The sequence below is a fragment of the Bos taurus genome, chromosome 10 (assembly GCF_002263795.3).
Source record: "Bos taurus isolate L1 Dominette 01449 registration number 42190680 breed Hereford chromosome 10, ARS-UCD2.0, whole genome shotgun sequence".
In the NCBI taxonomy this organism is placed as follows: Eukaryota; Metazoa; Chordata; class Mammalia; order Artiodactyla; family Bovidae; genus Bos; species Bos taurus.
In genome coordinates this window covers 62693816-62721366 of record NC_037337.1, presented here as the reverse complement: position 1 = coordinate 62721366, position 27551 = coordinate 62693816, and the positions used below count along the sequence as shown (strand labels likewise).

Sequence of the window (27551 nt, the reverse complement as noted above, 5' to 3'; positions counted from 1 at the left end):
ATTCTTATCATCTGATGCCGTCCCTTCAACTGTCAAATTTTCCAAATGTAAAATCTTAACGTAACATTTATTATTTTTATATCTAAGAAAATATATAATGTATTTTAATCTCCAAAACTAGTACAGGAAGAAAAAACTGAAGTCACGTGAGTGAAAGTCCATATTGGTGTGGGATTTGAATGTCTGTATGTGACAGAAAGTTGATTCATATTGGATTTTTGTATATTTTAGAGCCTGTAATGAGTTATTGATCTGTGATAAAGTAAACTGACATTTTTGTAACCCACTATGCCATCAGTATATCCAGTAAGCACAAGTTTCAGTAATATATTATTAGGATCAAGTCATTGGTAGTTTTAGCAAGCACTTGCAAACATTTGTTGCAGAAGAGAGCATATACATATTTACAAGTAAAAGTGTTAGGTATTCAGTAGAGTGCCAGGCGCCTCTGTCCATGGGATTCTCCAGGCAAGAATACTGGAGTGGGTTGCCATTCCCTTCTCCAGGGTATCGTCCTGACCCAGGGATTGAACCTGGGTCTCCAGCATTGCAGGCAGATTCGTAACCATCTGAACTACCAGGAAAGCCCCATATTTACATTTTTTCAAGTGTGCCTGTGTATCTACGATGTTTTATTCTCTTCTCTACCTACTAGGAAATGTATTTTTCTTTAGCATAAGTTTTCTCACCTCCAATGTGCTTCCTTGATGTCAGTTGATGATGGATTAAGAGGGTGATCTAAACTGCACTTTTCCAAGGCTTTTATTAGGGACTTAAACTCTTGTTTTCAGTCCAGAGTCTCTTTAGATGACCTAGCCTTCGAATCTACCAGGTTGCATTATATATTCCAGGTATTGGTTGGAAGTTCTACCATCTCCACCCAGCCCCAGAGTCAAAGTTGCCTGACCTGGCACTCAATTTCTGAACATCTCCAGAGCAACGAGCCCACTTGTTCAGTTCAGGAGGGAGAAAGGACTTCCAGCGGTTTCTCTCAGCCTGAACAACACACTGCTCTCTGGGATGTTGCTCTCAGGGACTGCAGCTCTCCATTTCTATTTTTAGAAGTAGGGGAGGGAAGGGGGAGCCAGAGGGGTTCTCTGTGGTGAGAAAAACTTGGCAGAAGCTCCTAGTGACTTCTCTTGCTGCCAAGATGAAGAGAAAGGACGGAGGCCTGTTAAGGATCTGACATCTGCTCTGCAGCTTCTTGGAGGCCAAGCACTGTCAAAAGCACTTTACCCCCAGCCTTACCATGTGGGAATTAATACTCTCATTTTGCACCTAAGACACTGAGACTCCAAGGGTTTGGTTATTTTCTCTGAGTCGAACGAGTAGTGATAGACCCAGCATGAGAACCACTGCTCTAGGGATGGCCTGCACATTTCATGGATATTCATACAATAATGATGATAATAATGCCTCTCTCATGGATTTGCTATAAACACTCACATTTGTAAAGTATCTATTTAAGCACTTGACACAATAGGGACTCAATCCATGGAAACTGCTATTATTATTATTATCATCATCATAATCACCATTATCACCTTGTTAATACTACCCAGGCTCCTATTACTATGTGATGGTGTGCTTGTCACTTCAAAGTGTCTAGTAAATTTTATAAAATTATCTAATTACCAAATAGAAAAAAGATATATTTCCTGCTTCTCTTCACTCTCACACCACACCCAGGTTTTAAAGAACATGCTAGAGTGTGTCAGGAAGGGATTCCCCGGTGGAAATGGTAAAGAATCCGCCTGCCAATGCAGGAGACTCAAGAGACATGGGTTCAATTCCTGGGTGAGGAAGATCCCCTGGAGAAGGAAGTGGCAACCCATTCCAATTCTTGCCTGGAAAATTCCATGGACAGAGGAGTCTGGCGAACTACAGTCCCTGGGGTCCCAAAGAGTCAGACATGACTAAGCATGAGCACGCGTGCAGGGTGTGTCGGTAGCACTTCTCTTGTGCAGGAAGGGTAAGGGCAAGGCATGTCTGTGAATTGGCTGGACACAAGAGGACAGAACGTAGGAACCTGAGGGTATCTCTCCTTGCTGCCAGAGCCGAGAACCACAGGAAGTCCATGACTGTACACGGAAGTATCCTGCTCTCCTAGAAAGAGTGAATCCTGCCTCGCCTTCCCCTCTGAACTCTCTGGAAGAACTTCCCAGGACACCCAGAGAGCCCACAGTGATGGCTTGTTGTCCTAGCTAACCTCTTGCCTTTTCTTTCCCACTGGCAAAGGTTGTGGCAATCTGTCCCATTGGTTGATTGATTCCAAGGTTGATCCTATTTTTACTTATTTTCAGATAATAATCCAATAAATTATACTTGTTAGAATTCAGACTCCAAAATCCCTTTAGCCCATCACTGTTCAAGTATTCCTCAGTCTCTTTCAAAATCTTTTTTCCTATATCGAGAAGTTTGCTGACTTGAGATTTATTCTAATTAATCTAATTTTATGTGTAACAATAATTAAACCTTTCTCATTTTTCCACTTCAACCTACCTACCCTTTCCTTTAGATAAGCCTCCCAGCATCTTACTGCATATACTTATCATCTTATTTCAGACACAGCCCTGTTTAGGGGCAGCCCTATTTGGTAGCAGATGCTATGACTGAGTGCCAAGAAACTTGGATTCTATTTCAACATGGGGCTTCCCTCACTCACTAAAGCCCAAAGATCAGTAACTTCCAGGAGCCTCAGTTTTCCCATAAGTGAAACAGCAAGCTTAGTCAAAGATAGTCTAGAATCCATTCAGGTTTTAGTCTATTCTATCAAAAATCACTTGACCTTTAACATACGCATGGAGAAACTATGCGCACATTTCATTTCCCCTCAGAATAACTACCACGTATTATTAAACCATGGGTTTGGTGAGATCCCTTTGGAATTACATATTTTTGCATAATCCATGAAATTTAATATTTGGACAGTGCTTATGATGAAGTGGGGGAATGAGCAATAAACAGTTAAAAGCAAGTTGTGCAAGATGTTTTGCCTTTGTCTTTATGTAACCAATGGAAGCGATGAGAAAATGAGAAAAAAAGGGCCAGAGTAAGCTGAGGTATTTTTTAACAGGCAAAATGATCAAACTCTCTGATGGCAAGAACAAAATTTTATAAATGCTTTTTGCTTCTACTTTAAAACCTCTAGCAATAAAAATAAAACTTTCTTAAGACTTCCTTAAGGCATGGCTATTAAAATCCTCCTACCAAGGAAAACTTCTCAAGAGAGAAATGAAAATTTTTTTGATGTGGATGGAACCTAAAAAAGTGAATCTACTAAATGAGAAACATTTATAAACTTGATTATTCTCTTCCTGTCTGTAAATTATCTGTTACTTTCTCTCTTCCTTTAGTTGTTCCTCTGGTTTAGCTGATTCACACGTGTGAAATAGAAATACATGGCACACAGGCTTCCAGTCCTTCTTGCTGCACCCATGGCAGGCATAACTAATCAATCATAGTCCTCTTTCCCCATGCTTTCTTCTGCAGCCATAGCATCTTTGCCAGTGCAGCATCCCATGCAGTCACTATCAGAGTTGGCATAATGCATAACACTTACTTGTCCACCAAGAACTAGAGGCTAACTAGGTCCCTAGTAGTATGATTTTCCAGGCCTACCACCCTCACAGTAGTAGCTTTGTCCATCATATCATTCAATAAAGTTTAAAAATGGCTGTGAGAGCAAAGGCAGTTATAAGGGAAGTTACTATGATTATGAAAGAGGGAAAACATGAAAAATATATAATTAGTAAATTGCTTTTTTGCAAGTTATCTATATAATTTATTGAACATCTACCCTGTGCCCAGGTCAGACATGATGAGAAGGGTAAGCCTATGCCAGCCTTTTGAAGGCCCTTATTTCACTCCTCCTTTAATTCAGCACTATTCAGGACTTCCCTTGAGGTCCAGTGATTAAGAATTCACCTGCCAATGCAGGGGTCATGGGTTTGGGCCCTGGTCCTGGACAATCCCATATGCCATGGGGCAGCTAGGCCCATGTGCCATAGCTGCCAAGTCCACCCTCTGGAGCCCGTGAGCTGCAACTACTGAAGCCAGCGGGCCTCGAGTCTGCGCTCCAAAGAGAAGCCGCGGCAACGAGAAGTCCATGCACTGCAACTAGGGAGCAGCCTCCACTCGCTGCAACTAGAGAAAGCCACCTGCAGCAACAAAGACCCAGCACAGGCAAAAATAAATAAATAAACATGTTAAAACCCACTATTCAATGGCTACTTAGATTTCATCTTGAAGCTAATCTCTACATAATCATAATGATCTCAGAGAAAGCATTGAGCTGTCCTGAAGAGACATCTTACTAGTTTCCTGCCTAAGAATTGAACCTACCCGCTAGTCCATCAGGGGCTAGAGGCTAGAAGCAAGGATCCCTGGTTCTTACCCCGTTTGAAAGTGAAAATGTTTCAAGGAGGCAAAAAGTGTAAAACCAAGTACAAAGTTCATTATTAGAGCTATAGCACAGCATATGGGAGAGCACGCAGAGAAATAGTTTGTTTATCGAAGAGTTGACTCATTGGAAAAGACTCTGATGCTGGGAGGGATTGGGGGCAAGAGGAGAAGGGGACAACAGAGGATGAGATGGCTGGATGGCATCACTGACTCGATGGACGTGAGTCTCAGTGAACTCCGGGAGTTGGTGATAGACAGGGAGGCCTGGCGTGCTGCGATTCATGGGGTCGCAAAGAGTCGGACACGACTGAGCGACTGATCTGATCTGATCTGATTGAAGACTGAAGCTAGGCAGAACTACACACTCAGAAAGGGTGTGGGCATCCTTCCTAATGAGGAAGAGCACAGTAGAGATGACTTAAATCACTTATGTAAGACAGTCCTTCTGGCTCTTTGTTTCCATTTGACCAATTATCTCATTACTTTTCCCACACTTGACCTGTACTAGGACCCTCCCCAACATGCAGGAGCAACTTATTGCTAGGATGGATGTCACTGCAAAGGCCTGTGGGGGTATATCCACACTTACTATAGAGTGGAGCCCCCTCCCTTTTGACCCCAAGGAGCCTTCATGCATATGTGCACATAGGAAAGTTTTCCTTGACCTCAGGAGTGGTCATCTTATCATTTTATTTCAGCAGAACTCAGCTTCTGTCACTAGCTTTGTCTTTGGAGTGTCTGGGGTTGAACAAAACTTCAAATTTACTCTGCTTTAAAAGCACCAGTTGTCCAGTCCAGGAGCCCATCTATCTTCTACCTCAATAGGATTTAGGTAAAAGAACATGAGACCCAGTAATTATTGGATATCTGCTGTGTGCCAAGTGCTATGCTAAGGGCTTGACCAATGTGGTATCATTAAGTCTTTAACAACCCTATGAGGTTTGGCATTCTTCCTGTTTTATACATGAGAACATTAAAATTCACTGAGGTAAAGTAACATTTCCCATATCAGACTTTTCCAAGGAATTGGAATATAAACCCAGCTTTATCTGTCTCTATGCAGTGCTCTTTCCACTACACCAAATTACCTCTAAAAAGACCTGAACATTTGGCACTCTTTTTATTAACATATCAGCAAACTGAATCCTGGAAACATAAGTTAGCAGCAACAGAGAGTAGTGGCTGTCTCTTAAGCTATGCCTACACATGTTGCTTAAGTTACCCTCTTATATCTACTGTCAACTCAGTAGGAAAGGAAGGGAAATATTTAGGAGAGCAAAGCCAATATTGGAAAAACAAGAATACCCAATTCAAGATATTCCTACTTTCCAGTCACCTTCTTATAGCAGAATGTTTGTCAGTGCTTCCCCAAAATGACTATGTTGCAATGTGTGTGTATGTTTAAGGAAAAGGACAGATGGGACAATTTTGAATACGGCTGTATGAATTAAGAGTAAAATGTTCTTATTTCATATTTGCATTAACATTTTTGAAAAAGACACAATCTATTGAAATAATACCCTAAAAGAATTTATAAATTCTACAGCAGGTGTACATATTGTTAAGTGCTTAATGTTTACTCTAGTTAGCCCATTAGCTTTAGCTAACTGTAATTTATAACCTGCTGTATTGTAGTTTTTATAGGCTATATGTTCATTTTATAGTGCTTCAGAGCCTTTTGTGTAATCAATAAAAATATTTTCATGCTATTTTTATAGGAACAGAAATACAATTTTGCTATTTAAAGTAAATATAAAGGTTTGCATTTGAGTATTTGAATTTATGTCATTAACTACTGCTGTAACTTATACTCGATAACGACACATATTTGGTCTGCTATGCAAATGTTCATGTACATCACTGTGTTTATGGAAAAGAGAAAAGAGCCCATCATGAAACAGCTCCCTTTCTGACAACTTCCAGAAACTTCCTGTAAGATGGCTTTTACTCTTTGAACTTGTAGTTTCATGAAAGAAAGTAGAAAATTAATACAGTAATATAGATGTGTGTGCATGCGTGTACTAAGTCACATCCGACTCTTTCTGACCCCGTGGACTATAGCCCGCCAGGCTCCTCTGTGCACGGGTTTCTCCAGGCAAGAACACTGGAGTGAGTTGCCATTTCCTTCTCCAGAGTATCTTCCCAACCCAGGGATTAAACCTGTGTCTCTTGCATTTGTGTGTTCTTTACCACTAGTGCCACCTGGGAAGCCCACAATAATATAGACACACCTGGCAAAAAAGACTCTTCATGAAATATCCAAATCCGTAATAGAGATAAGAATAACTGGCCCAATTTTCTTTCTATCATTTTGGAGAGGAGGGAAGATGGAGTGGGTTTATGTGTGTATCATTAGGTGAGAACATACCGAAAAGTTTTACAAGGCTTTAGGTTTTCTTAATCAAGATGAAGCTTTTGTTGCTAATAAAATTAATCCCTACTCAATAAAAGAAGAAAAATTCTGATAGTACATAGAAGTGAAGATAGTACATAGAAGTGAAGATAGTACATAGAAGTACATAGAAGAAAGTAAGTTCCTTTCTTACATAAAGAAAGAAAATTACGTTTTAAAAACTTAGGAATTTTAACATTTTGATTTATACCCAGACACTCTCCTCATTTTGGCTTTGTTTTTCAAAAATGAAAGCATATAAAATAAGAGATTCTACAGCTTATCTTTATATATTAGTATATAGTAGATGTATTTATATGCACAAAATAGTAACATGTTTTATCACTTTAATAGTTGTATAGTGTTCCAGTGACTGAATACAACCCGAATTTAAATATTCTCCCATTAATAGATACTTTAGGTTGTTTAAAATTTATTTTTATCATAAACAGACTGAAGTATGTGTGTGTGTATATTTATATATATACATACATATACATATATATATGTATGTATATCCATGGGCAGTTGCCTAATTCATTAATTAAAAAGGCTAATAACCCAATTTATACATGGACAAAAGAACTTGAATAATTTCTCCAAAGAAAATACACAAATGGCCAATAAACACATGAAAAAATATTCCACATCTTTCATCATTAAAAAAAATGCAAAGCAATACCACAGTGAGATTCTATTTTGCAACCACTAAGATGCTGTGACCCAAAAGAAAAGACAGTAGCACATGTTGGTGAGTACATGAGAAATAAGAACTCTCACACGTTGCAGATAGGAATATAATATTATTCAGCCAATGTGGAAAACAGTTTGGCAGTTCCTCAAAAAATGAAATATAAGGTTATCTTAACAATTCAACATCTAGTTATATACCCAAGAAAAATGAAAACATATGTCCATGAAAAATCTTATATATGAATTTTCACAGCAATATTATTCATAATAGCCAAAAAGTAAAAATAACCCAAACGTCCATCAACTGATGAATAGATAAACAAAATTTGATATACCTATAGAAGAGAATATTATTCAGCCATAAAAATAATTAAATACTGATATGTATTTATTTGCATTTTGATTACTAATGAAAATGTTACCCCTTTTATAGATCAGTTGGTTGAAATTACCTGCTTTTTTGTTATTGGCATATTTTTATTTTTGATATACCTATAGAAGAGAATATTATTCAGCCATAAAAATAATTAAATACTGATATGTTATACAACATGGATGAACCATGAACCTTGAAAATTTTGTGCTGAGTTAAAGGAGCCAGACACAAAGGGCCACATATTGCATGATTCTATTTGCATGAAATGTCCAGAACAGGCAAATCTAAAGACAGAAAGTAGATTCACTGTTACCAGGGACTGGGGAAGGAGGGATGTGGCATGCCTGCTTATGAGTGCAGGGTTTCTTTTAGGGCCGATGAGATGTAATTAGACTGTGCTGATGAATGCACAGCTCTGTCAATATGCTAAAAAACCACTAAATTGTATACTTTAAGAGAATAAACATTATAACTTGTGAATTGTATCTCAATTTAAAAAAATAATAATAATAATCCTTTTGTTCTTTCAGTTTCCAGGTGATATTTTTAGGTTTTATTGTATTTTCCACTGTATATAAACATGCATTTTTATAGTAAAAAAGTAATCTTTTTCTCTGATTTTTGGTTTTGTGTCATATGTAGAAACTTTATCCCTATTTGAGGTATGTGGAAACAATTATTTACACTCTTTTTAAAGTTTAGATATTTGATCCATTAGAAATTTATTTGGAGGTAGACAATCAAGTGTGAAATAGGATTCCAGCTTTTTTTCCAAATTGGATAGCCAGTTTTTTAATTTGGTTATTTAATAATTTATCCTTTTGCTGTTGTTTGACATGCTACTATATTTATATTTAATTTGCATATTAAGATGAATTTAATTTGTACTTTAAAATGTGTGTCTATCCCTATACTCTACTCTGGTCCATTGACTTGAATGCTTATTCCTGCATCACTGAAGCACTGTTTTAGTTGTAGCTTTAATATGCACATTTTTGCATGAGTAAGCAAGAGTTATCTTCTGTCTGAAACTGTAATTCTAAACGTTCTTTAAAGTAGTCTTCAGTACGTCCACACACACAAAAAGCAACTGGGAATTCAATGGCACCCCACTCCAGTACTCTTGCCTGGAAAATCCCATGGACGGAGGAGACTGGTGGGCTGCAGTCCATGGGGTCACTAAGAGTCGGACACAACTGAGCGACTTCACTTTCACTTTTCACTTTCATGCATTGGAGAAGGAAATGGCAACCCACTCCAGAATTCTTGCCTGGAGAATCCCAGGGACGGGGGAGCCTGGTGGGCTGCTGTCTATGGGGTCGCACAGAGTCGGACACGACTGAAGCGACTTAGCAGCAGCAGCACACTATATTTAGTCCTAAGCCACTTCAGTCGCATCCAACTCTGTGCTGCCCTATGGACTGTGGCCCATCAGGCTCCTTTGTCCATGGGATTCTCCAGGCAACAAAACTGAAATGGGTTGCCATTTCCTCTTCCAGAGGATCTTCCCAACCCAGGGATTGAACCCACATCTCTTATGCCTCCTATTTGGCAGACGGGTTCTTCACCACCAGCACCACCGGGAAAGCCAGACTGTATTTAGGCTTTCCTGGTAGTTCAGCTGGTAAAGAATCCACTCGTAAAGCAGGAGACCCCCAGTCAATTCCTGGGTCGGGAAGATGCCCTGGAGAAGGGATAGGCTACCCACTCCAGTTTTCCTGGGCTTCCCTGATGGCTCAGCTGGTAAAGAATTCACCTCTTGGACATATTTATCACATTGAGACTTCTTATATAGAAATTAAATCTCATTTTTCATTTACCCATCTCTCTTTATGCACCTCAAAAGGACATGATAGTTTTCTTTGTATATATCCAGCACATTTCTCTCCAAGTGTGTCCTCAGGTAACCTATGTGTGATTTTCCTTTGTGAATGCAATATTTTCCCATTAAACATGGCAATATCTGTGTGGTATTTGGCTTATAGGAAAACTGATGATTTTTACATTATTTTATGAACTATTGATCTTGCTAAACTCTCTTATCCTTCTATAAATTTTACCATGTTTGCTTCTTTCTTTCTAATATCTATGATTATATTTTACTTTTTTTATTTATTGTTTGGGCAGCACATTCAAAATCATAGCAATAGATGACTGATATCCATGGCTTTTTTTTTCTTTAAGAGGAATTCTTGGATTTTAACACTAAGAACCGTATTGGATTTTGATTTGAGCAGTTTACATTTTCACCATGGTAGAGAATTATCTTATTCTAGTTTTGTTTCAGAGCTGTACTCAAGAAGTATTTAAAATTTTTAATATGTGTACTGTAGTAGTAGGAATACATTCACCTCTCTGGTAATAATCTCTGTGTTATCACTCAAATTGTCCTTTCAATAAATTTATATTTAGCCAAACACTGGCCTAAGCACTAGGGATACAAATATGATGCCTGCTTTCTAGCCCTCACTGCTGAAGACAATTTCTTTTACTCTCTTTATACTCTGAAGAGCTATTGGGACACAACATAACAGTGGATCACTAAAGCAATGGTGTCCATGAGAGAGGAGAGAAAGACACTGGAGAAACAGGTCACTGATGGAGAAGGAAAAGAGAGAAGGGTGGTGCATAACATTTATCAAAACACCCTATGAGCTATATGACCGCCATGGTGGTCTTTGGACTTTAGTAATGCCTAACCTTAATAACCTAATCCTTAACTGCAAGGAGATCCAACCAGTCCATTCTGAAGGAGATCAGCCCTGGAATTTCTTTGGAGGGAATGATGCTAAAGCTGAAACTCCAATACTTTGGCCTCGTGCGAAGAGTTGACTCATTGGAAAAGACTCTGATGCTGGGAGGGATTGGGGGCAAGAGGAGAAGGGGACGCCAGAGGATGAGATGGCTAGATGGCATCACTGACTCGATGGATGTGAGTCTGGGTGAACTCCGGGAGTTGTTGATGGACAGGGAGGGCCGGCGTGCTGCGATTCATGGGGTCACAAAGAGTCAGACACGACTGAGCGACTGAACTGAACTGAACTGAACCTTAATATATAGTTTTACAGTTTTACTCTATAAAACTTACATGCATTCTCACAAAAGTACTCTACTCCTTACTCCTACTCATGTTACATATTATACCAACATTACAGAAGAGGAAACTGAAACCTGGAATTGTTGGGATACTAAAGCTAAGCAAAAAAACAAAATCTGTGCTCTTTGCAATCACTGTAGTAAAATAATTGAATAAAGTAATATATGGTTTAATGATTTCCATAATCTTTGGCAGAGGGTTTTAGAATTCATTCTTCCCTGTTTTTTTAACCTCCCTCCCCCCCAGCAAAGTCCCCATTTCCCACTTAAACCAGACAATCACTTGTTAATCACACCAGGCTTCCCAATCTTTGCTTTTCCCAATCCCTCTGAATTGTAGGACTCCCTAAGGCCAGTCTTCTGTGAAAGTCCTATGTCCTTGTCCCACATTGACTTGTGCTGATCAAAAGGCAAGGGAGGAGGTACTCCAATCAGGACCAGATGCTCTGCTGCAGTATGAAAAGACATTGGTTTTTTCCATCAAGCCCTGAAGCCTTAAGGCCATTAGCGAGGAGTCAGAAACCTTTGCATGGTAGCCATGTTCCTCAAACCAAGCGGAACCTGCTTCCGCAAAGTGGGAGTTGCCTCAGTTCCAGAGTCCTTTTTCCAGTCCTCTCCTTTGACGGAGCACACATAAGAAGAGACTTTTTGGGCAACAGGATGTTGTGTTTTTCTGCCTTTCTCCAACTTAAGGCATATCAGAGGCAGAAAGTGGTAGAGGGAGCTCAGGAGGCCAGATCAGCAATTCAGTCCCTGGTGAAAATTGCCCCAGATCTCACAGCTAAAGTGGAATCTTGAGAGCTCTCTGGCATATTAAATATTCATCAAAAGCCAAACACTACTTTTTCAACATTTGACTGATATAAGTGTAGCTTTGTCCCGTCTCTACTCTTGTGTTGATCAGATATACATCACTCTAAACTACAGTTTTAATGAAGTCAGTTTAAACGATACGGAAAGAATCCTTTGTAGTTTATCCCTGCCTTTCGTTTCCTCTTAATTTAACCATAAACTAAATGGATTCATAAAATGTTTATAGAGGGCAATAAAGTGATGTTTTTAATGCAAAGGTTGCTTATGTAATTAAGCATACATTCTATGACATTCTGTGTAATTTGAAATAGTTTGCATGAAATTAACAAATACTTATATCTATTTTATTTCTTCTTCTGTTAATGGCAAATAATAAAACAAAAAGAAAACAAGTAAGTTCCTGCCTATGTAAGTACCTACATTTTGGAAATTGAAACTGCAGATGTTGCTAAAGACTTTTTCTTGGAAATGTGTCATTAAATTTAATTAGATTCTTTATTTGTCTTCCTTTTCTTTCACTCTTTTGCTCTACTTTTCTGCCCATCTCTCCTTTTTCTCTTCCTCTTTCTCTTCCCTAAATGTTAGGAAAACACTATGTATTTTTAAGTGACCTACATAATATAAATGAAAAACTAATCACTATAAGAAAAAAATAAAGTGGCTGTTTTTCTAATCCTCTAAGTTTGACAGTATAAATTTTCTTGAAAATACTGTTACTTCAAAGCTCACTGTGATCATTACATAATATGACAATAATCATGGCTACCACATTCACTTTTCATAAACTTTCTTTTTCTAAATAAGAAGAAAAACTGTCCTTGAAGAATTAAAGTCACATTCTATTTTATCTAGAACTTTTGTAAGGAGAATTGGAAGTGATCTAATCTTTATCGTTATAGCATTTCATCACCTAACTGTCAGGATGTGATTTCTTACTCTGAAATGATCCACTCTCTATTATATTTCATGTTAACATTTCAAATCAAGTAAAATGGTGATGTTCATGTTGTCCAAGATAATTTAGAGAAGAAACTACTGAATTGTATTCCTCTAAGTTCATTTAGAGTTTAGCAGCAAGTATTGATAATCAGAGCATACAGATGCCTAATTTTACATGGAGTGATGATGGTTTAAGTAAACTAATTTGTGGACATTTTTCCTCATCTAAGAATTAGATGAGAAAGGACACTAAGAAAGAAGTTCCCGTAGCAAACCTAACACAATGATTTTGGATAGTTTCACAGAAAGTTTTTAAAGTATCCATCAGCATTTTTTATAAAAGTGTCAGGCTGAAAAGATACCACCAAACCGTCAGCTCAAAAAGGTACTAGGTAAAATATGATGAATTGCCACATCTAATTTTCCTATGTTTGCAAGACATGAGTGAGAAGTGGGAATAACCCCATAATTCTCCACTGTGTGGTTTCTGTGTTGGAGGAAACAGTCCAGAGGTGGGAAGGGTAAACGTTTCTCACCTCAGTGCATCTGAGGACATGTGACTTCAGAGTATATTCGTTAGCCAGGGGCTGCCCTGGTGGCTCAGATGGTAAAGAATCTGCCTGCAATGCAGGAGTCTGCGTTTGATCCCTGGGTCGGGAAGATCTCCTGGAGAAACCAATGACTACCCAGTCCAGTACTCCTGTCTGAAGAAGTCCAATAGTCAGAGGAGCCTGGCAGGCTACAGTCCATGGGGTCACAGAGAGCTGGACACACAGGGCAGCTAGCACTTTGCTTTCAGTCATTCAGTGATTCCCTCTTACTCTCTGTAAGTATTTAGCTCATTTAGATTTTGGTGTTTCTCTGGAAGGTAGGAGTTCCCTTGTCCACTAACTGTAATTATAAGAACAGTTTCCAATTTTCTGTTGGATATCCCCTCAGGGACACCATACCAGCACTTTAAGCTCCACTTAGCCAAAACTAAACTTAATTATTCCCCCTGCAAACCTGTTCCACTTCCTACATCCCCGTCACTTATAATATTTCAACTTTTCTTAAATTCAGGAAGACAGAGAAACTTGGAAAAATCTCCCACATCTCCACCTCTGACATTCAAAGATCAGCCCACTCTGCTGCATCACTCATATACATAATCCTACTTTTCTATCGACTCCACCACTGAAGTTGTCTTCTGTCATGACCCCTAATCGCATCCTGACTTCTCTGATGCCTCCTGTTTCTCCAAGCTGTGCTTCCCTCTTGAGAGCTGACTCGCAAAAGTACAGCCTAGATTAGGATGACCTTTTCCTCAAAACCCTATGATTTCTAAACTCTCTGAGTAAAATTTTCAAATTCCAGCAAGTGCCAATTCAGAAATACCATACAATGATCCTATCCTGCGCTTTCCTTCACATCTCCTTCTTTGCCTCCAGAAACAGCAGTCATGCCCCAACTCCACCATGCCCCCTACCACCCACTTCCACTTTTGCTGTCTTCGAGGTCCACAGTACTTTGGCCATAATCCTCTCCCTTTGACACCTGTCTCTCAGAGTGCTGGGCTCAGCTCATATGATCCCACATCATTAAGTCTTTCACAACCACACTGTTATTCGAGCCTTCTTTTTCTGTCTACAGTACTCTTTCTCTGCTTCTGGATGTAGCATCTCCAGCGTGCTGCCACATATGATGTTAGCCTCTTGCATATTTTGTTTCTCCAGCTAGGATGCACACTCTGTCACTCATTCCATTCACCAAATGCATCCAGGCTTCCAGTCCCCATCACTGTTCTAGACAATAATGATACAAAGAGCTACTTCTCTCTCTCCAGAAGCTCAGTCTAGTAAGTGATAAAACAGGTCAGTAATGTGATATGGTGAAATAAGTATAATAAGGAAGTCCAAAGGGCAGGGGATACGGAGACCCTGTGATAAGCACCAACTTAGATTCAGAAGACTCAGGTTCAAGGTCTGGATGTGCTGTGTAAGTTGTGATAAATGGATCTCCTTGTTTCAGTTTTTTTCATTTGCAAAATTAAGATCCCTACCACTTAGTGTTCTTGAAGGCTCAAACTAAAATTAAGTAGTGCATTTCCATTGGTTCCACCAGATTCACTCTCTGTCCTCTTCCTCTACTCCTTGCCTCTAGAAGTTGACCTCTAAGCAAGGGGTTCCCCTCCACATCACCACTGTGTTTCCAGGTTCCGCTAATTGCTCCCTCCTCTGGCTGCTCAGGTCCTCGGGGTAGTCAGGCCCCAGAGTAACTCTCCCTTGTGGGTTCCCTGCACCTTTGCAAATAATTTCTTTATTAAAGGCTCCTCAAATTACCCAAGTCAAATGTGCCATCTGTTCTCTGCCAGGACTCTGACTGATAAAACTGCTTTTCAGACTTGAAGTTGCTGTCTAAATGCAAGTTATTTCTCATTTATCTCTGCACAGAGCTTTACACAAAGCAGATTGCTGCTATTAATAACAAATGGTAAAATGAATGCTTGCAAGGATGAATGAGTGGATGATCCTACCCTCTTCCACTTCACTTATGTTCTTCTCCGGAAAATATCTCCTTGTCACCTTGATTGGATTTTGTGATGCCCTGATCTGATTTCTGTTCTCCTTGGAACTTACTGTCTCTTAGGTGAAACGTTTCTGCAGATAGTCTAACTCAGGCTTTGTATGTTCCTAGCGGTTTAACTTGGAAGTGTTAACTTTGTCTGAAATTTCTAAAATATCTGCCTTCAATAGGCTGCACACCTACCTGTTATCAAAATGGATTTCTTATTTGTTCATTTGTTTGTATTTTTTGTTCATCAATGTAAAAGTTGGCAAATAAATCAAAAGCAAACAAACTGATTGTTCTCCTTTCACTTGAGAACCAAGAGCAAATTTAATGAATCAGTAACCCAGATTGGGGTAATTTTTTTCAAAAGCACAATAAATAAATGTGCGGTAAATGATTTCCTCCACTGACCCCTTTTCTAGGTAAAATCCTAGCCAATGAATGGACAATTGGGTATCATCACCAACTGATCTAAACAAAGATAAATCTCAGAATTCAGTATCTTGATATTTATGAAGAGGTGAGATCATGACTAATTAGACTTTATTATGAAATTAATTTATTTACAGCAATTACAGACTATCTTTTTTCCTTAATCCTCACCTATCTCAATAAAATAAGAGACAAACATTTCCTCTTATTTTAGCATTAGGTGGATGACTTAAAAATGTGAAACTGACCTATGGAAGCTATCTTTATAAAACATAATTTTGAGTAAACATATTTAATGGTATGCTTTGATAATGAGCAGTTATTATTCATTAGCAAATAATTGCATAACTGGAATTCTTAATTAAAATTTGTGGTGAGAAATGACTCTGTTTATCCTGTAATTATGACCCAGAGATTCAGAACATATTGGGATAGATTATGAGCACAATTCCCCAAATTTTAATATAATAAAGGAACTCACAAAGCCTTTAAATAGGGACTCTTGGAGGAAAACTACACATACAAACACACACACCATGCACAGCATATGTATGCATGGATTCAGATGCAATAATATTTGAAGAGTCAACTGTTGAATGTAACTACTAAAATAACATGGAGATATTCTTACTTAATGATGTGTGATACTATTAAAAATCTCACTATTAAAAACGGCACTACTGGACCTCTCTAGATTTTCCAGAAAGGCTCTTAGCCAATAGTTTCTTATTTTAGCTTTGTAATTGAAATACAAATTCAGACAATTGAAAACTCTGTGAGACTCCTTTTTAAAGCTTTCCTTAATAATACATTTGAAGCACTTGTTCAGCATCCATCACAATTCACACTTTTAGAAGACGGCCATGCAGGAGTCCATCCTGGCCCATAGTCAACTGAATCAGATAATGTTTAAATCTAACTTGGCTACTAGGGTCTCCCTGGTAAGAAATTCTGTTAAAAAAATGAAATAGGCCTTGTTTTTACTTGCTGACTGTCAACATGTGATAGGTTCTAGATTAGAAGACCAGAGAGATCTGGGGACAAGAACATGAGTGCAGAATACCCCGTGGAACCAAGCAAAGGCTACATAAGCTGAAGGTTTCTCCTAACCTCATTCTAGACCATAAATGAATTGCCTGTAGCTGGGGCTGGTGGAGCAAGCACTACCTCCTGTCACCTGCTAAGTTGCTTCAGTCGTGTCTGACTCTGTGCGACCCCAGAGACGGTAGCCCACCAGGCTCCCCCATCCCTGGGATTTTCCAGGCAAGAACACTGGAGTGGGTTGCCATTTCCTTCTCCAGTGCATGAAAGTGAAAAGTGAAAGTGAAGTCACTCAGTCGTGTCTTACTCTTAGCGACCCCATGGACTGCAGCCTACCAGGCCCCTCCGTCCATGGGATTTTCCAGGCAAGAGTACTGGAGTGGGGTGCCATTGCCTTCTCCTCCTGTCACCTAGTTTGTGCCATTGCTGACTCAATGCACACCATATCCCAGACCCGGATTTAAACACTTGTTACCCAGATATATCTCCTGTGTGCTGCTGGGCCTTGCCACTGCATCACGGTCTAATAGGGCACTGGGGATTTGAGACAACTCCTCTAATTACAGTGGAGCACTGACAGTGTTTGCTATTGATTTTTCTCCCACAATGTCAACTTCTTCTGATCCTCTGTACACATACTATGCTCACTCCCCTGCATATCAGCAGTGTAATTTTTAAATGACTTTAATAGATTCAATATTAACAAAATGCCCGTCATAGTAAGCATCCTATCTGAGAAAGCGAAAAGAAACAAAGAAAGGAAAAAATGTACTGTGTGCCTTTATTTTGAAAGACAGGAATTACCCAGAATCCTATTCCTTTTTTTGAACCAATAGGTGGCACTAGTGGCTGCTGGCAATACCTTGGCTCTGTGGCTCCAACATGGAAAAGTTCTCGTGATGATGATGATTTTGTCAAAGCTTTGATGATATAGCCCTAACCACTAACTGAAACATTTGTAACCTAACCAGTAAGGTTGATTTTAATATAAATTCACATGCTGCTAAACAGGTCTGTTTTCTCTTTATTTACAAGCAATCCAGGGGAATTTCATGGGTAATAGAATACATATAATGTATAGAGGTTTAAGCTATGTTTTAAACCCCATCAAAGGGTCCCTGACACTAGTTTATAGGTAACAAACAAAAACTAGTAAAGGATTAGAAACTGAAGCACACATTTTAACCTTACTCTGAGTATCTAGTTGAGGATTTTTTTAATGTTTTTATTTCCTTTATAAATCAAGACATGTTTTTTTTAAACTTATGCTCTATTTTTCAGAGCATAGTTTCCTTGAAAGAAAATTAGGCTTGAGAGCCAAACAGACCTTATTAGACTCTAGGCTCCATCATCTACTGGAGCTAAAAATCCTGACAAGATGGTTAACTTAAACAAGGATGGGTTTCTTTGTTCCTAAACCATGCCTGTCTCCAAGAGCTGTGTCAGAATTAAGTGATACTATTGTGGCTAGTCACAGTTTCTTCTCCCTTTGTTGACTGGAATTTTAACATTGACTTAAGCAATGATAATAATAATAATAGGAAAGGAGGTCTATTTTTAAAAACAAAGTAAAAAGTTATATATTTTTGAAACATGAAATTTTCTAATTTTCTGCCACTTTTGATTATTTTTGTTGTCTTTGTCCTTGGTTAAGACATTCTAACATTTATTAGGTATTATTTGGTCCCAATTCTTCAAGGTCAGAGGCTTGGTTACTGTAGATTTGTGGAGAGAAGGCTGTCAGGAACTTACACAGAGTCTCATAAGCTGACCTCCCCGTATCCTAAGCTTTCCTCCTCAACGTATGTATAAATAAAATTAAGCAACTCAAACCGAGTTAACACCTCTTTATTTGACCTTTCCTTCACAAAGTTTATTTTGCTTCTGTTTGTTCAAAAGATTTTCGATAAAGTGTTGATAGTATCCTGCGTCTTGCCTGTTTTCAAAAGTGCTAGTATTATTAAAGGTTGTTTGCTGTTCATCCTTGATGGAAAAAGAAAAGCCTGATTCTTCTTATTTGTCTTGAGAACTCAGTGTCCTTCCACACAGTGGCACCTGAGGAGTCATTAGCAAAACTAGCTAAGTAACTGATTTATTATTTCCATAAATGCATGGTGCATTCCCCTTCCTTTGGAGTGCACAGCAAAATTAGTCATGCTAAGATGGAGTAATCACAATGACTAAAAAAGCATATTTTTATCATTCCAAACATAAGCAGAACTGTGGTGGTATGCTATCATAGTACATAATAATAGAAATGAATTATGTCAGTAAAATCTTGAGGTTTAAGATTTATCATGATAAATATTTTTCATTAAAGTGAAATATCTTGGCATAGTCACTTTCATATGCAGACTGTTGACACAGGAGACCAGCTGTGCCTATGCAGATGCTGAGATTTGGGTCTATATTATTAATGATTTATCATGTCATGGAGAGCTTAGATTAGTTTTGAAAGCAATCCCTTGGCACAAAAGCACTTTCTATAATGTGCGAACGCAAGGAATACTATATGTGCATTCCAAATTAAAGTAATCACAGAAGCTATAGCTACCTTTGAAATTTCAGTACCTCTAGCTTTTTATTTTGAAACATGAAATTCTACATTCTAAACTATGATTCATGAAAATTCATGCAAAATGTTATTTCATATCAACTGGATAGTAAGTGGTATATCTGAATTTATATATATATATAATACACACACACACACACACACACACACACATAGATGAGGAAATTAAAGCAATGGAATGGAACAAAAATTTATTGCAAATCTATTGTATACCACGTGCTTTTACCCTAAGTCTCACATTTAGTGTGAGGCTGGATTAAGTTTCTAATCCAATTCTGCAGGATTCCAAGGTTGCTCTGCCTACAGGGCATGTATAATAACATTGGCTAATATTTATTCAGTGCTTGCAGTGTTCCAGGTAAGATACTAAACACTTTACATGCATTATCACACTCAGTTTTCATAAAATCCATTTGAAGTATTGTTATGACTCCTGTTTCACAGGTAAGAAGACTGATGAACAGTGTAGTTAAATAAATTATCCCAGGAGCAGCGGGAGTCTGGATTTGAATCCAGGTTGTGGCATCTGGTCCCATCACTTCATGGGAAATAGATGGGGAAAGAGTAGAAACAATGTCAGACTTTACTTTGGGGGGCTCCAAAATCACTGCAGATGGTGACTGCAGCCGTGAAATTGAAAGACGCTTACTCCTTGGAAGGAAAGTTATGACCAACCTAGATAGCATATTCAAAAGCAGAAACATTACTTTGCCAACAAAGGTCCGTCTAGTCAAGGCTATGGCTTTTCCAGTAGTCATGTATGGATGTGAGAGTTGGACTGGGAAGAAGGCTGAGCACCGAAAAGAATTGATGCTTTTGAACTGTGGTGTTGGAGAAGACTCTTGAGAGTCCCTTGGACTGCAAGGAGATCCAACCAGTCCATTCTAAAGGAGATCAGCCGTGGGTGTTCTTTGGAAGGAATGATGCTAAAACTGAAACTCCAGTACTTTGGCCACCTCGTGCGAAGAGTTGATTCATTGGAAAAGGCTCTGATGCTGGGAGAGATTGGGGGAGGAGGAGAAGGGGACGATAGAGGATGAGATGGCTGGATGGCATCATCGACTCGATGGAAGTGAGTGTGAGTGAACTCTGGGAGTTGGTGATGGACAGGGAGGCCTGGCGTGCTGCGATTCATGGGATTGCAAAGAGTCGGACACGACTGATCGACTGAACTGAACTGAACTGTCTAATGTTTTCAAAGAATTCACTATTTACCACTGCTGTTAACTATGACCTCAGTATTAACCACTATTATAACTAAGTAAGAGGTTAGGTTTCTCTTACACAATTACTACCAGCGTGGCCTTAGGCAAGTCACTTAAACCCTTTAAGCCTCAGTTTCTTCTTCTACAAAATGTAGATAATAATAATACTTAACTCATAGAATTGTTGTGCACATTAATATTTTTAAAATGCTTAAAAGAGACTGATACACAGTAAGCACTAATGTTTTATTTAATAGCTGTAATAGTTAAGGAGTGGTATTCTCTGATGATTGATAAACTTTTACAGTTACACACTGATTTTCTATAATTTTCAGATGAATTTTATTGTTAAAGCTGTATTAGAAATGAAACATAGAAACAAAATTTTGAACTTTTCCTTAAGCAAACAGACAAAAAAATAGATTGTAAAAGAAGTTATTACTTATCACATCACTGCTGGGAGATGTATACAGATAACACAAAAGCAAAATCCTTAACTATCTAAAACACAGACCATTTTAAGTATTCTTTCTAGGTGTTAAAAGAGCCAAATATCTTCCTTCTTTCTTTCTTGATTCATTCATTCTTCACTCATTCAACAAACACCCTTGCATAGATACTGTGCTTGCCCTGGGGATACCAATGAATCAATCCCTACTGTGAAGACTGTATTCTCTGGTTCAGCACATAAAAGAGTAGTTGGGAAAGTTGTGGCTTCCCTTGCCAGATCTATTTAACAAGTACTTGTTGAGTGTCCACTAAATGCCAGGCACTGTGATAGGCACTGGGGTTATCCGGGTAAATAAGACAAGATCTTCGCAGTTAAGAAGCACCCAGTAAGGAAGACATCCTGAGCAATTATTTTCCCTTCCATTTGGTAAATTAGAGAAGTGAACTTGCTAGGAGAATACAGAAGAGAGATGCTTATATCCATCTTGGGGGCTAGTGGGATAAGGGAAATTCGGACACCTAAGTGAAATTATTAAATGATTAAAAGTCAAGAAAAGCAGAAACTAAAGTACCTGAAGTGATGGAGAAAGAGTACCCCAAGAAGCAGACAAAAGTGAAGACATGGAGACAAGAGACAGTGTGACAGCGGGGAACTTTACACAGCAGGGCTATGCTAGAGCCTAAGGGATTCCCAGGTGGCACAGTGCTAAAGAATCCACCTGCCAATGCAGGAGATAGAGACTCGGGTTTAAGCCCTGATTTGGGAAGATCCCCTGGAGTAAGAAGTCACAACCCATTCCAGTATTGTTGCCTGGAAAATTTCATGGACAGAGGAGCCTGGTGGGCTACAATTCATGTGGTGGCAAAGAGTCAGACAGGACTGAGCACGCAACAGCAGCTAGAGCCTAAAGCATACTGTAGTGAGCAGAGAAAGTCCAGTCTGACTGGAGAAGTAAACAGGGCTAAAAGGTTAAGTGTGTAAAATCAACTGAAAGGACAAATGCTAATAAACTGCACAGAGTGAGCAGTTCCCTTAGATTTCTCTCCACTAAAACCCAAATGAAAAAAGAGTGTCATTTTCTTGACATTCAAGACCCTGGGAACCAGAGAAATGACTAATCTTTAAGAATAATATTTTTATCTGACCAAAAGTAATATTTTGATTCTTTTCTTTTTTTTAGATTTCCACTATAATGTGTTATTTCTAAAATACATCTGAAACAAACACATAAAATGTTAAAATGTGTTGAAGTTGAGTGGTGGGCATATGAATGTTATAGCCTTTAATCTTCTAGTTGTTGAAAAGTTCTTTTTCTTACAAATTACACCTTGAATATAGAGCCTGAATAACTCACCTAAGTCTGCACTTTTACTTGGTGAAAGTAACACTCAGTAAAAGTGTTCTTTACCATTCTTTCGGTGTCACTAAACTGTCCGCTTTTGTCTCTCTCTTTCCGTACTGGTCCAAACATGGAGATTGGCTTTGAGGTGTACACTGCTACTTAGACTGAAATCATGTCTAACCCTTGGCTCGAAATGATCTATCAGCATATTCTTCTGCAACCTAAAAGGTGTTTTCATTCTTGAATTTACAACTCAGTCTAAGGTAAATGGCACTCTCTGGGGTGGTACTCTTTAAAGCTGGCCATCGCAGAATTTCAACAAAGAATTCACAAATCTGGAGAACTCAACTTTTTTTTTTTTTTTTCTTGGCTGCTACTGCAGACAGAGGACAACTCATAAGCTTTCTGCCTCTAGGTGGGTGGCGATATATGATTCGTCAAGCCACTGGTCACTCCTTTGCATATTCATTCAATGCACAGAGCCCTCTGCCTGCAGCGGGGCTTGCTCTCTTGATGGAGAAAGGACAGAATGACTGGGTACGAGTGAAAGATGCAGAGTTTTCTGGGTCAGAAGTTGGCTGGGGAAGGGCCCTGACTGCCAAGTAACTTGCAATGATGTCAGAGCCCAGCACAACCCGAAAACACCAGCCAGCCAGCCAACAAAAGCCTTAACAACAACAGAAAAATCACAAAGCTGTGTTGCCAAAGCTGTTCTTTCCGCCCCCTACCCTTTACTTGGAATGGGAAGAACAGCAGGAAGAGAGCTTATATTTTAAGACTCGGGGTGCATCCTCTTTCTTCCTTTTGGTAACAAAGTGTTAACTAGTAAGGAAACAGTTCTCCGGATGAGTCCTGCAGCAGTTCCTTGGGGTGTCTTTTTTGAGTTCCTTTTCAAGGCTGTCCTGGAAGTTTCATAAATAACTCAGAACCGGGTATTTTTTTTCTAACTGTAAACAGGTAACTGTGCTTGGGAGAAGCAGGAACCATTGAAGAAAGGAAATGCCCCCTTCTCTCTTTCACGGTAATTAACCATGCTCAAATGAAAATTAAAAGTTTGGCGGGAAAGCTTTCATCTTTTTCTTTAAATGAGGGCATCATGGTTCATTCCAGCCATTTAGAACCCTCAGTGAGTCATAATTCAACTGGAAATTTTAATAAAACTAAGCCCGTTCTTGGATATGAAGTTTGAATTAAAATCCTCTCGTTTTTAAATGTGTGACTTTTTTCCTTTCCTTTGTGACAGTCAATTTTAAATGATGTCACTTCAAGGACATTTTCATTTCTCCCACAACATATTACACGAAACACTTGCCTGTAAAACCGGCTCATTAGCCTGCAAAATTATACTGTACTGAATGGCTTTCATTCAAAGTAGAAATGGGATTTTTAGTAGGCAATTTCTGTATTTTGTAAAGATAAAACAATGTTTGATTGCTTCTCCCCAGCTGTTTTGCTTAGTGGTTATAAAGAGAAGTTGGGGGGGGGGGCGACAACGGTAATATGGGGGCGGGCTTGTAAGGATGTGCATAAAAAAATAAATCTTAGATCAGAAAGTAAGGCATAACTTTACGGAACAACTGTGCCTGCAGCTCCTCTGGGCTGCAATGATTTGTCCTCTAGATGTCTGGAGGAAAGCTCTGAAAAATCTTTCAGAGAGAGAAAAAAGAGGGAAAGAGGGGGGAAAGCGAAAAGGCTGCTTCGCAGGCTGCAGCAGCCGCCGCGAGCCGGATGACTGAGGCGCTGGGAGTTGCTGGAAGGAGCAGCTCTTGAGAGGTGGCGAGAGGGAGGGCGCGCAACCGAGCGCCGGGGAGGAGGGACGCGGAGGCCACCGAGGGGTCAGCCTGGCCGCGGCGCCGGGCTGGGGGCCTCCAGGCGGCGCTGGCCGCGGCGCTCGGACAAGCGAGCGCGCCGGGCCGCCCGCGCCTCCTGCTGTCCGCGCCCGGGGGTGGGCCCCGCGCCGCGAGCTGCCGAGTGCGGGGAGGGAACGAGACTCCGGCTCGCCTGATGGATTGACTTGGAGATGGATCGAATTACACCATTTGCCGTGCCTCGATTTGTTTTGCTCCCGCTTGGTCCGGCTGCTGCTGTCGCTGCTGCTGCTGCAAGGACTGGTGGCGGCGAGTTTCAGGATTATACCGAAGAAACCAAAACCTAGAGACACAGGGATATATATATATATATTTCAATTTTTTATTTTCATTTCTCCTTGAGCGTAACAAGCTTTTATTATTTTTTTAAACCAAGCCTCCCCCCATGAGGTAAGACAGCCCTATAAAAATTTGCTAATGCCCTAGGCGCCTGGTGGGGATCGGACCCAGATCCTTAGAGCCTGAATCGCTTCTAATGTGTGTGTGTGTACGTGTGCGGATGTGTGTGCGTTGGCACTGGAGAGTTGATTTCTTTTCCAAGCAGCTCTCCGCCTGCCATGCAAGGGACGCGCAAAAGGCTGGAGAGGTTTGGTGGACGCGTCAAAACTGGCATTGCTGGAGGCTTGGGGGGAGGGGCCCTTCAACATTGTGCCCCCCCCCCAAAAAAAAAAACGGAGGAGAAGGAAGGAGCTAGCAAAAGTTTCTTGCCAGGCAGCACCAGCTCCGCGCTCCCCCACACCTTAGGGGGAACCTGAGCTGCTTAGGTGCCGGGCACCACGTCTCCAGCTCTCGCCACCGCCGAGCCGAGGCTAAAGGAGCCGGCTGCGGGCTCCGCCGGCCGCTTCCGCCCGCCCGGCAGCCCCGGAGCAGACTCCGGCATCGCCGGGCCAGGCAAGCAGTGGACGGGCTAGCACTCGTCCGCGCCAGGAAAGGGGGCGCAGCGCAGCCGCCGACACCCGGGCAGCTCTTGGCCGACGCCAGCTACCTGTCGGTGCGCCTCGGGGTCGGACGGCCCACCGGTAGTGCCGAGGGGCGGGGGCTCGGGGGACTCGGCCCCTCCCCAGCCCCCAGGCTTCTGCCCCGAGGGCGGCCACTTCCCACCCTCCCTCTCCCCCTGCTGGCCGAGCACACTGAGGCGGGCTCCGGGGCCCGGTGCTGCCCACCGCCCACCCCCGCCTCCCACCCGGCGCCCGGGTTTCTCTTCCCAGCCACTCTCCCCCGCAACTTTCCGTGCTTTGTTCTCCCGCTGGAAATGATTTACGGAAGCGTCTTGGACAGGGTCTCCGCCAGGCGGCAAGAGCCCAGCGCTGAGATGTGTTACGTTCTCATCTACCCATCAATTATGGATGGAAACAAATAAGGAAGAGTCAATTTTGCATGAGCCCCTTCTCCGGCGGCTAGAGGCATCCGCAGCCGGGAGGGAGCCGCCGCGCGCGTCGGCAGCTGCTGGCAAGGGGGATGGTGAGGAGAAGGTAGGGAAACTTTTATTTCCCGTCTTGACAGCGGTGGTGTTTGTTCCTAGTCTGCAGAAACTGATACTGCAGCTGCCTTGGGTAATTTGGAAGGGCTTAAAGCTTCCTCTATCATGTATAACTCTTGGATTGAAATAAAGGTCATAAGGACTTGAAGGTGTGGATGAGAACTGGGTTTGGAAATTTTTTGCCGTATAGACTCTTGGGACCATTGCTGTCAGGTGATTCTTTAAATCCCGAACTTGAGAAGAGCTAAATGCCAAGGAGCTAGAGAGGAGTGAGGTAGCAGTGTTAGAGAAACAGAGTAATACTCTCCGTTCCGAGGTGACCAGTCACTAACCAACCGAAGTTCCAGCATCCCAACCTCTCACCGCGTTCAGCTGGGAGATTCACACAGAAGGATTATTATAGACATACAGACTTTGTAAACAGTCATTGGCCGTTATGTCCATTGCTATGGACGACTGCTTTCCCTTAAAAATAACCGTAGTGTTTCCAGTTACTTGGGAGAAGAAATGACTGGGACAGTTTTCCCAAGAACTTCTGGATCCTAAGAATTTAAATCTGCAGTAAAATGTTGCTTTTTAAGGATTATCCTTCCTTCTACTTGATATTTGGGCCAGTAAAGTGGATTCTTTTATTCAAGGCTGAAGTCCGAGGGAAAGGTTTAACATTTTTCTAATCTGCTTTGGTCTCCCCTCCCTGCCCAGAATTGGACAGATACTTGTTTGGAGAAATTTTTCAAGGTTTCTTTCTTGTAGAATTGAGAAATCTTATCCCAGACAGCTCAAGGTGAGGATTTTACTGTTCTTTTGGTGGTTTAACAATAGGTTTTGATGCTGGCTTATTCATGTGGTTGAAAAATCCCCTCCCTCTCTTTGGTATCTAACTCAAGAAATTAAGTTGTGTGTAGTCATGTTTAATGTAGTAAGTGACAGGCATATTCTGTCAGGATGGTGAGTACTATACAGACATTTACCCTGGCTCAGATAAATAGAAATTGCTAAGTAAGTTCTGAGATGTAAGCCTATGTTACCATGAACTTGAACATCTTTAAGTAAATAAACTGTAGCCCAGCCATAACTTGAGTTTTGTATTTTATAGTTGGTGTCTGCTTTGATTTAGGTCCCTGGATTGCTCCCTTAGAAAGACAGTTAAGTCAAAAAATCCCTGAGATTTCCAAATGTGTTGTTTAGCAGACTGTTTTTTTCCAGTGGTATATTTGGTGAGATTTTAACAGCCAGCACCTAGTTCGGACTGGATTCTAGTTGTTACCTGTCTTTGTTTCTATGAGGGATGCTACATAGGTGAACTTTTTTTTTTTGAGAAACATTTCTGTGATTCAGGACAATGTGCCAGGATTATTGTGGCTTCTCCTTCACCAAACAGCTTGTTAACTTGACTTTGATTTAGATTTGTGGGCATTCTGCCCTTGTCCTCTTTTATTTATTTATTAGTTACTTATTTATTTTGAAGTCCTCTAATAGCACCATCTGGCCTTGTCTCCCCTCATTTGATGGATTTGAAAGATGGTTGTGACGTTAACTGTAGAGTGGGGGTTACTTACTTAGAAACCCAGTGGACGTCAGTTCACTCGCTGCTTGCTAAACAGGAAGGATCTGTCCAGTACCTGTTCTGGGGTAAGTAGGCCCCTGAATCCTGTGTGGTGATTTCTGTTTCTTTAAAGCACACAAGCAAAGTAAGCAGGAATCAGAGCTTGGATTCGCGAAGATACCCATAATTGTTAAGGACTTATTGAAACTGGAGAAGTTCTTCACTTCTTGCTGCTCCATCATAATAAACCTTGGTAATTAGCTTAGTCATTGTTCTTGCATTTGAGTTTCACTAAGTTACAAAGAGTGAAAAATGCATCTGAAATAGGGTCATTTTTCACCCTTCTGA

General features: G+C 40.4%; 1 protein-coding gene across 10 annotated transcripts in view; it reads left to right on the top strand.

Annotated features, from left to right (window-relative positions):
• Window positions 1-24178: 24178 nt before the first annotated feature.
• SEMA6D (semaphorin 6D) overlaps window positions 24179-27551 on the top strand; it is a 58569-nt gene continuing 55196 nt past the window's right edge. For 3 of the 10 annotated variants that reach the window (XM_059890407.1, XM_059890403.1, XM_059890405.1), the window contains exon 1: window positions 24199-24567. The gene's annotated coding sequence lies outside the window, so the exon portion shown is untranslated. Of the gene's footprint in view, window positions 24568-25329; window positions 27290-27551 lie in introns of those variants that run through there. The other 7 variants (XM_059890400.1, XM_059890399.1, XM_059890397.1 and 4 more) reach the window with 7 other exon arrangements.